Genomic DNA, 11,742 nt, shown 5'->3' on the forward strand with positions numbered 1-11,742 from the left:
ACTGAGGTGATCTCAGGTCTAAGGGATACTTATATCTATATCCCATCAGAGACATTCTCGACAGTAGAATGCTCTAGAGTTGGTCACGTTCAATGATGATATACCTTTACATCTCACCTGTATGTCATACCAGTGTCTCCACACTCCTTAGTTAAGAAGACAACCAATCCATATGGCCTACAGCGACCTGTGCTTGATAGAAGCTGTCGTCCTTATTAACAGCCTATCATTTGGTCGTGAACAGTTTTAAGGACTAACCGATAAATTCTCTCTTTATCGAACTTAAATAGTCCTAAAGACTTCATCACAACAATGGAGTTCATTAGAAGATGAAAATTTATGATAAAAATATCAAAAATATATTTTATTTATTAACAAATCAATTACAATACTAGGTTACTCAACCATCAACAGGTTGATGATTGACTTTTGAAATTGGCCAGACCAGCAAACGAAATCAATTAAAAAATCATCGCACTTGAAACACTCCTTAGACATCAATTGATTAATCGATTCAAAAAATAGGTTAGCTACTGGTTCACAACACTCTAACTTAATATGATTTTTATGAGGGCTGTAATGGTCTCAGGCACATCCTAATTCAATCAATCATAATGATGCACTATTATAGTTGTATCTTAATAAACATAATAACTAATCATGACATCTAATCATATCTCTAAGATATGAAAACATAATCATACAATATGATTATAACAACTTAAGCATATCATATGCACAAATATAAAATACTCTTTTCGTGGTTCTTTTTCTTGGGACATCACAGTGGCACCCCTACACGCCATAAGAGTATCCCATGGAATGGGAAGAGAGGGTCTATGAACCCTACTTGCTCTTATGACCAGATGGCCTAGTGATGAACTCCAATTCGAGTACTAAGTGATGTATTGCATTTTTATAGTAATTATTATTATTAGTTTTTAATGATTTTGATGAAATTGGTATAATAATTAACTAAATAAATGTAAGAACCTGATATGTTTTATGTCAATTGCAGGTAATTGAGCCAGGTCACACCTAAATGGGCTTAACCATGTTTTAAAGGTCAAATTAAGTGAAATTGGTTGAGTCCGATTCAGCAGGGTTTGTCATCCGGAGTCATCAGGTCTTGCATCAAAATCAGAGTCCACCTCAAAGCAGAATAATCAAATCAAGATATCAATGGACCCCACACCTTATCCTTTTTGGCATCATCAGCCAGAAAAGAAATTAGAGATGCAAAAAATAAATCAAGCAGTTAATCTCTCCCATCTAGTCAACCAATCTAAATTCTAGATATTTTGGTGTGAGGACCCCTAAAAGGTAAGCTACAGGACTCCAAATTGAGCAAGATTAGATCCTACAGAATTTTGAGAGAAGCAAGAAAGGAACATAATTTACAGAATTGAATTTGGATTCCAAATGAGGTGGCTACAATAGGTTGAAGTTGGTAACAATGTTGGACACAACAAGAAATACCCGATACACCCAGATTCTTCTTAGTGTTTCTTGGCACAAAGATCTGATATGGCAACCAATTTTGGATGGAAAAGAGCTATCTTGGAAAGAATTAAATGGAAGAAAATCAAAGTCCAAACTAATTCTGCATGAGGAGCAAACTGAGAAAGAATTGAAACTAATTCTTGAAAAACTTGATTTGGGCAGTCGAAACCTTACCTTGTTTTGCAAATTTTGTGGACCCAGAAAGGAAGAAATTCTTCTCCTCTAATTAACCATGCCTCCTTTCCTTCTTTTACTATGGAAATCATAATAAAATCAGAAAATTTGGGCAGCATAAGGAGTAGATGGCTGGTGGTTGCTTAAAGCCTATCCAAAGGAGGAGAGATTCTATACTAAATAAAAAGAATGATATATAGAATAAAATCATGAGAAAAATACCACCTTAACCCTAGCCCTAGCCCTATTTAAGGATCCTAAAACACCAGCAGGAAGGGAGGAGAATCATCTTTGAAAGCTAGAAATCAAGCAAGGAGAGTTTGGAGTATCTGGAAGATTTGAAGAGAAGATTCATTCGGCTCTGCAATTCCTTCAGAGTTTTTTCTTTCTCTTGTTTACTTTGAATTTATTTTCTAGAACTTATTGTTAGGATGATTTTGGAGTTTTATTCAAGTAAACTTGAGTTTGATTTTGTTATGATGAAAAGCTAAATTTCTAGCTAGGGTACCTGATGTAGCTTGAATTAAATTTCAATTCCAGAATCTTGTATTAATTTTCTTTGTTAATGCAATTGTTTGTTATTTGCGCTTAATGCTTTTAAGTATTATTATCTTTGGTACTTAATTGATTTCGATTTATAATTGGTACTGGGAAGGAAGATTATAAATTGGAGTTAATAACAAACATCATAGGAATAATAATTGGAGCGGGAGCAGAAGATTTGACCTGTGGGATCTTGAAAATAATCACTGTGCTTGTTGAACTAATTGAAATCTATTTTACTATTGAAAGATAGATTATAGGTTTTAATTAGTATATTTAATAAGACTCGGGAGAGATTATTAAATAATTTAGGATTATTTATCCTTGCATTAATAATTAAATTTAGATTATTAATTAGAATAGCTGGAATTGATAATTGGTCCAAGTGAAATCAGATATACCCTAGTGCTTTATCAATCAAATTTTGATTCAGCTTTCATTGAGTTCTTTAGAGTTAATTTTATTTTTCATTATCATTCAGTTTCGATCGTTTAGATATTAGTAAAATCAGCGTTCATTTTTGGTAATTAAACTCAGTCCTCGTGGGAACGATCTCTTATTTATCATTATATTACTTGAGCGATTTCGTACACTTGCGAAATAGGCTATCAAGTTTTTGGCGCCGTTGCCGGGGACTGGTGCTTTAATATCAAGAATAGTTGATTTTACTAGTAATCTAGATATTTTATTTCTTGGATATTTAAAAAAAAAAAATTACTGACATTTCATAATGCTGAACTAATATAGTATAACCAAAAATATTAAAAAAAAAAAATCAAACTTGATTGGACATCTTGTTTCTTTGCATTGCATCTCCATAATTAACTTTAAGAGCACTTAACCCATTAATCAGATAAGGTGGGGATTTGATCACCCTTCCTTAGCCCAAAAACCACATCCTTCATTCTGCATAACCTAGACCTTAATCTAAAATCAATTAAACGTTGGCCCTAGGATATTCGAGCTCAATAGGACAAGAAAGCCCTAAAGTTAGACCGGGTTCGAATTGATTAATTGCTCGATGTCTAAGGCAAGTGGTTTAAGAAGGTGGTTTTCAATTGGTTCCGTTGTCTGACCTGGCCAACTCAGTTGGTGTCTAAGGAAAGCAACAAGCAGGGGACCTCCCACATCTTACACTTACCTGGCCGAGACAGTTAGTCAGTTTTGGGCTTGGAGTGCTTGAAGGCGATCTTGGAACAGTTAGGAGCTGTCTAGATCTAGGTTAACCCTAGGATAGAAAGTCTATTTTGTGCTAACTTGTTTGCCATTAAAATTTAAACCTAATTAAAACACTCTTCTCTTTCATCTCTAGATTTAGGACTCCTTAGGACTCATCTCTAGAACTCTTTTCTCTCTCTTTCCTCTTCTCTCTTCTCTTAAAAAAAAAAAAAAAAAAGATAATAATCTTTCAAAATTACAACTTGGAAAAGAGAATCGGGTCGACTGGTAAGAATTGAATCAAATCCCATTTCAAGTCAAGAAATTGAACGCACTTGTAAACAAAACATTAAAGCAGTCAGAGAAAGGAAGAAATCTGAGGCAAAAGTAGATCCAAAAATGGCTGAAGATCCAAGGAGAGAAGTAATCCTAGTAGGGAATAATGAGGTTGCTAGAGAGGCAAACCCCAGGGCACTGCGGGATTATGCCATGCCTACCGTGAATGGAGCTTCATCTAGCATCACAAGACCACCTGTGCAAGCAAACAACTTTGAGATCAAGCCTGCTTTGATCCAAATGATCCAGACAGCAGTTCAGTTTGGAGGATTGCCCAATGATGACCCTAATGCGCACATTGCAAACTTTTTGGAGATATGTGATACCCTTAAGCATAATGGAGTGTCAGATGATGCAATTCGGTTAAGATTGTTCCCGTTTTCACTTAGAGACAAGGCTAAAGCATGGTTACAGTCTCTTCCTGCTGGCTCGATCACCACTTGGAATGACTTAGCACAAAAATTTTTGGCAAAATTCTTTCCACCTGCTAAGACTGCCAAGTTGAGGACTGACATCCAAACCTTTGTGCAATTCGATATGGAGACCTTATATGAAGCCTGGGAAAGGTTCAAGGATCTACTTAGGAGGTGTCCACACCACGGGCTGCCTAAATGGTTGGTTGTGCAAACCTTCTACAATGGGCTGAACAATCATACCAGAATTAATATTGATGCTGCTGCCGGAGGTTCATTGATGGGGAAGTCGCTTGATGAGGCCTATGATCTTTTGGAGGAAATGGCCAACAACAATTATCAATGGCCCAATGAGAGAAACATGGCGAGGAGACCTGCTGGGGTTCATGAGATAGATGCTATTACTGCACTCAATGCAAAGGTAGACACTCTTTTCAAAAAATTAGATCATTTGTCTATTAATGCTGTCAATACTTGTGTGCAGACCTGTGAGATGTGTACTGGGCAACATGCTACTCGAGATTGCCCGATTAACAGATCATTCATGCCTCCAGTACAAGAACAAGTACAATATGTGGCAAACCAAGGAAGACAACAGAACAATCCATACTCAAACACCTACACGCCTGCCTGGAAGAACCATCCAAATTTTTCCTGGGGAAATCAACAGCAACAACAGAATTATCAGAATAGAGGACCACCTGGTTTTTCACAGCAAGAAAAGAAGTCTAATCTGGAAGAATTGGTTGCAACTCTCACTAAGGCCACTACTGATTTCATGGGTGAGACTAAGGCAAACTTTCAAAACCAGCAAGCTGCCATTAAAAACTTGGAAATACAAATGGGACAGTTGGCCAACATGGTAGCTAACAGAACTCAAGGGTCATTGCCTAGCAATACTGAAACGAACCCGAAGGAGCATGTGAAGACAATTACCTTGAGGAGTGGAAAACAACTAGGGGAACAACAAGGGAAAGAGCCTGTTAAAGAACAAGTAAAGGAACAAACTCAAGAAGAGACTATGGTCAAAGAGAAGCTAAAAGAGAAAAAGGAAGAGCCAGTAAAGCCCTACAATCCACCAGTTCCTTTTCCTCAAAGGCTCAAGCAAAGTAAGGATGACAAAAACTTTCTGAAGTTTTTAGAGGTCTTTAAGAAACTACACATAAATATTCCATTTGCGGAGGCATTAGCTCAGATGCCTAGCTATGCCAAATTCTTGAAGGACATCCTTTCCAAAAAGAGAAGGCTAGAGGACCATGAGACAGTCATGCTCACCGAAGAGTGCAGTGTGATCATTCAGAACAAGTTGCCATCAAAATTAAAAGATCCAGGGAGTTTTACAATTCCATGCAATATTGGCAATATCGAATTCACTAAAGCATTGTGCGATTTAGGTGCTAGCATTAACTTAATGCCTTTATCTGTTTTCAAGAAGCTTGGACTAGGGGATGTGAAACAAACCAGTGTCTCATTACAACTAGCTGATCGATCGGTGACATATCCTAAAGGCATAGTGGAGGATGTATTAGTCAAGGTGGACAAATTTATCTTCCCAGTGGATTTCATTGTCTTGGATATGGAGGAAGATAGAGAGGTTCCTTTGATATTGGGACGTTCATTCCTTGCAACTGGCAAGGCACTTATAGATGTCCATGAGGGTAAGCTTACTTTAAGAGTGGGACAAGAAGAGGTAATTTTTAACGTGCTTAATTCTTCTAAATATCCTCTTGAGAATGATGAATGTTTTAGATTAGATGTGATTAATAAATTTGTTAGTGAAATAATTGACAATTCTGAATATGACTTGATTGATGGTGTTAAAAATAAACAGCATGTTGATGTATTAAATGATGTTGAGAAAATACAGGATTCAGTAGAGGCTAAGCCAAACCCCAAGCTTGAGCTTAAGCAGCTCCCTTCTCACTTAAGATATGCATTCTTGGGAGACTCATCTATTTTTCCTGTCATTATATCTGCTCATTTGTCTACGGAACAAGAAAAAAATTGTTGCATGTGTTGAAAAAGCATAAGAGAGCATTAGGCTGGTCTATTGATGATATTAAGGAATTAGTCCCAGTATATGCATGCATAAAATTTTAATGGAAGAAAACTACAAACCTTCAATTGAGCATCAACGTAGGATAAATCCTAATATGAAGGAAGTAGTTAGAGCTGAAGTAATGAAGTTACTTGATGCAGGAATTATCTACCCTATTTCTGATAGTAATTGGGTGAGTCCTGTTCAAGTAGTTCCTAAGAAAGGGGGATGACTGTTATTACAAATAATAAAAATGAGCTGATACCCACTAGAACAGTCACTGGTTGGCATGTGTGTATTGATTATAGGAAGTTAAACAAAGCCACACGAAAGGACCATTTTCCTTTGCCTTTTATTGATCAAATGCTTGAGAGATTGTCCGGATATCCCTTCTACTATTTTTTAGATGGTTATTCAGGATATTTTCAAATTCCTATTGTATCTGAGGATCAAGAAAAAACTACATTTACTTGTCCATATGGAACATTTGCATATAGGAGAATGCCATTTGGGTTATGTAATGCACCTGCAACTTTTCAAAGATGTATGATGTCTATATTCTCTGATATGGTTGAAAAATTCATTGAAATTTTATGGATGATTTTTCAGTTTTTGGTCCTTCTTTTGATATGTGTTTGACTAACCTCTCCCAAGTTCTACAGCGTTGTGAAGAAACTAATCTTGTGTTGAACTGGGAGAAATGTCATTTTATGGTGCAGGAAGGAGTAGTTTTAGGCCATAAGATTTCATCTAGAGGGATAGAAGTAGACAAAGCAAAGGTGGAGGTCATTGAGAAATTACCACCACCAACATCTGTTAAAGGAGTGAGGAGTTTCTTAGGGCATGCTGGCTTCTATAGAAGATTTATAAAAGACTTCTCTAAAATTACCAAACCTCTTTGTAATTTATTGATCAAGGATGCCCTTTTAAAATTACTGATGAGTGTTTGGTTGCTTTTAACAGTTAAAGAGAGAATTAATCTCAGCTCCTATCATCACTGCACCTGACTGGAATCTACCATTTGAACTCATGTGTGATGCAAGCGACTATGCTATAGGAGCAGTCTTGGGACAAAGAAAGGAGAATAGACTTCATGTGGTGTACTATGCGAGTCGAACACTGAATAATGCACAGTTGAACTATGCCACCACAGAAAAAGAGTTGCTCGCCATTTTTTTGCTTTTGATAAATTTAGGCCATATCTTATAGGAGCAAAAATAATAGTTTATACTGATCACTCAGCAATTAAATATTTACTTGAAAAGAAGGATGCGAAACCGAGACTAATTCGTTGGGTGCTCTTATTGCAGGAATTTGACTTGGAGATTAGGGATAAGAAAGGAGCAGAAAATCTTGTAGCAGATCACTTGTCTCGTTAGAGTTAAGTAAAGAAATTGAGAACACTGAGGTACCCATTAATGAGTCATTCCTGATGAACAATTATTTGCATTACTCACATCTAGTACACCCTGGTATGCTGATATTGTTAATTTTAAGGCATGTGATATTATTCCTTCGAAATTTAATTATCAGCAAAAAAAGAAATTTTACATGATGCAAAATATTATTTTTGGGAGGATCCATATTTATATAAGTATTGTCCAGATCAGCTTATTAGGAAATGTGTGCCTGATGATGAAATTAAAAATATTTTAAAACACTGCCATTCATTAGAGTGTGGAGGCCATTTTGGACCCAACAAAACAGCTGCTAAAGTATTACAGTGTGGTTTTTATTGGCCTAACCTGTTTAAAGATGCTATTGCTTTTGTTTCTTCTTGTGACCGATGTCAAAAAACTGGAAATATTTTTTTAGACAGAAAATGCCACTAACCAATATCCTTGAAGTAGAACTGTTCGATGTGTGGGGATTAGATTTTATGGGGCCTTTTCCACCTTCTCATTCAAATCAATACATCCTGGTGGCGGTGGATTATGTATCCAAATGGATTGAGGCAGTAGCACTTCCCTCTAATGATGCCAAGAGTGTGCTCAAGTTCTTAAAGAAATACATATTCACACACTTTGGTATTCCAAGAGTACTTTTTTTTTTTTTTTTTTTTTTTTTGCTACTGTCAACTCATCAAGAAAGGACTGGTCCCTAAAATTAGATGATGCGTTATGGGCATATAGAACAGCATTCAAAACGCCAATTGGGATGTCCCCATATCGTCTAGTTTATGGAAAAGCATGCCATTTACCTGTGGAGCTAGAGCATCAGCTTACTGGGCAACTAGGTTGCTAAATTTCAATATGGAAGCTGCTGGGGAGAAAAGGTTATTACAGCTTAATGAACTTGATGAGTTCCGCCTCCATGCATATGAAAATGCAAGAATTTACAAGGAGAGAACGAAAAGATGGCATGACAAACATATTGTGAGGCGTGAATTCCAACCAGGACAAAAGGTGTTGCTGTATAACTCTCGCCTAAAGCTATTTCCAGGCAAGCTCCGGTCTAGGTGGTCAGGTCCATTTGAGATTATACAAGTTTTTCCACATGGAGCTGTTGAGCTGAAGAGTGGTGATAGGACCTTCAAAGTCAATGGGCAAAGGTTGAAGGAATACATAGATGGAGGATTTGAGCAACCAAAAACCTCCATAGTACTGATATAATGCATTGGGATAGTCAAGCTAACGACTATAAACTAGTGCTTCTTGGGAGGCAACCCAAGCAAATTTTTTTTTTTATTTTTTGAGTCAATTTTAATCCTCACTATATTTTCAAGGTTTGAATGGACGTTGTTCACTTTTTGTAGGCACATTGAAGAAGACAAGAGATATGAAATGACTGAGGATGAGTTGCAAACTCACACAAGCGCATAGGCACGCTACAAAGGGGAGTACCCCTAACCTTTAAGAATGCCTTGCTATAATATGTATTGTGATGATGATCTTGTCATTGAGCACAATGTCAAATTCAGATTTGGGGGTGCATTTGCATGAGCATTTCGTGTTAATAATATAGGATTGCCATTATGTTTGCATCTTTATCTTTTTTTTTTTAATAAAATTTAAAAAAAAAAAAATTGGAATGTTGATTCATTGATCACTTGTAAGGATATAGAGGGGGACAATTTTACTTTTGTGTTAGTGTTTGGCTATCTTAGCTTTAAATTTGGAAGTCAAATTCAGGGATTGACTGTTTTATACTTGTAAATACTTAAATAAAATCTCGTATAGGAGATAGTTACTTTGCTTCGCCAATCCTATTTGTGAGCTTTGTTGCAATAAAATGTAGACAATTTACTTGGGAGAAATGATATAGGCATTCCTTTGGCATATCCTTTTTGACCCCTTGTATTTTCTTTTCATCCTATCTCATATCTACTGTTCATATTTTTTGAGAATAAATTGATTATAATGGTTAGAGTATACTGAATTTTTAGTTTTCCTTCCCTTCAAAAAAAAAAAAAAAAAAAAAAAAAAGCACAATCTACTCCGCTGTTTCAAGTTGCCTAGTAACTAGGAGCATTCATGAGCCCCATGTTTGCTTTTACGTCAAACAGTGACTTGAATTATGAGTATGCAAAGCACTTTGAGTATATGACTTGTTGAGTAACCGGGTGCCTTCATCACCAATGTCGGTATTCGCGTAAAAAGGCAAATGATGACTTAAGGAAGAGTGCCAAAGTGTATAGGCTGTTCTAAAAGTATAAAATAAAACAAATAAAGGAAGGGATGTAAAGCATAAGTAATTGAGTATGCTCTGATTTATTGTGGTTAATTTATTTTCACTTATGTGACCATAACCATCATTCTTGTTGCTTGCTTTCCATTTTTTTTTTTTTTTTTATCCAAAAAAGTCCTATTGATCTCTTGAGTACGTTGTTTGCACTATTGGAGATGGGCTGATAGGATTTTGCATTCAGGATTGGATGTTTGAACCGAATTATTTTATTAAAATCTAAAGAAAGCAGAGTAGCTATTGATTGTGCGTAATTTTGTTTGAGTATGAATGAGTTTGGAATAGTTAGCTTGTGGGTTTGCCTTTCGATTTTGGGTTGAGGTGGTTAAGCCATGGCATTTGGGTATTACTCCTTTGTGTCTAGATGGATTTTGAGTATATTAATGTTAAATAAAGTTTTTAGCATTAATTTTTTGAGATTCTTCATTTTTGATTTGGACTTTTCTTTTGCTTGGGGACAACCAAAAACTTAAGTTTGGGGGTATTTGATGTATTGCATTTTTATAGTAATTATTATTATTAGTTTTTAATGATTTTGATAAAATTGGTATAATAATTAACTAAATAAATATAAGAACCTGATATGTTTTATGTCAATTGCAGGTAATTGAGCCAGGTCACACCTAATTGGGCTTAACCATGTTTTAAAGGTCAAATTAAGTGAAATTGGTTGAGTCCGATTCAGCAGGGTTTGTCATCCGGAGTCATCAGGTCTTGCATCAAAATCAGAGTCCATCTCAAAGCAGAATAACCAAATCAAGATATCAATGGACCCCACACCTTATCCTTTTTGGCATCATCATCCAGAAAAGAAACTAGAGGTGCAGGAAATAAATCAAGCAGTTAATCTCTCCCATCTAGTCAACCAATCTAAATTCTAGATATTTTGGTGTGAGGACCCCTAAAAGGTAAGCTACAGGACTCCAAATTGAGCAAGATTAGATCCTACAGAATTTTGAGAGAAGCAAGAAAGGAACATAATTTACAGAATTGAATTTGGATTCTAAATGAGGTGGCTACAATAGGTTGAAGTTGGTAACAATGTTGGACACAACAAGAAATACCCGATACACCCAGATTCTTCTTAGTGTTTCTTGGCACAAAGATCTGATATGGCAACCAATTTTGGGTGGCAAAGAGCTATCTTGGAAATAATTAAATAGAAGAAAATTAGAGTCCAAACTAATTCTGCATGAGGAGCAAACTGAGAAAGAATTGGAACCAATTCTTGAAAAACTTGATTTGGACAGCCGAAATCTTACTTTATTTTGCAGATTTTGTGGACCCAGAAAGGAAGAAATTTTTCTCCTCTAATTAACCATGCCTCCTTTCCTTCTTTTACTATGGAAATCATAATAAAATCAGAAAATTTGGACAGCATAAGGAGTAGATGGCTGGTGGTTGCTTAAAGCCTATCCAAAGGAGGAGAGATTCTATACTAAATAAAAAGAATGATATATAGAATAAAATCATGAGAAAAATACCACCTTAACCCTAGCCCTAGCCCTATTTAAGGATCCTAAAACACCAGCAGGAAGGAGGAGAATCATCTTTGAAAGCTAGAAATCAAGCAAGGAGAGTTTGGAGTATCTGGAAGATTTGAAGAGAAGATTCATTCGGCTCTGCAATTCCTTCAGAGTTTTTTCTTTCTCTTGTTTACTTTGAATTTATTTTCTAGAACTCATTGTTAGGATGATTTTGGAGTTTTATTCAAGTAAACTTGAGTTTGATTTTGTTATGATGAAAAGCTAAATTTCTAGCTAGGGTACCTGATGTAGCTTGAATTAAATTTCAATTCCAGAATCTTGTATTAATTTTCTTTGTTAATGCAATTGTTTGTTATTTGCGCTTAATGCTTTTAAGTATTATTATCTTTGGTACTTGATTGATTTC

Source organism: Elaeis guineensis, chromosome 9, assembly GCF_000442705.2.
Source record: "Elaeis guineensis isolate ETL-2024a chromosome 9, EG11, whole genome shotgun sequence".
In the NCBI taxonomy this organism is placed as follows: domain Eukaryota; kingdom Viridiplantae; phylum Streptophyta; class Magnoliopsida; order Arecales; family Arecaceae; genus Elaeis; species Elaeis guineensis.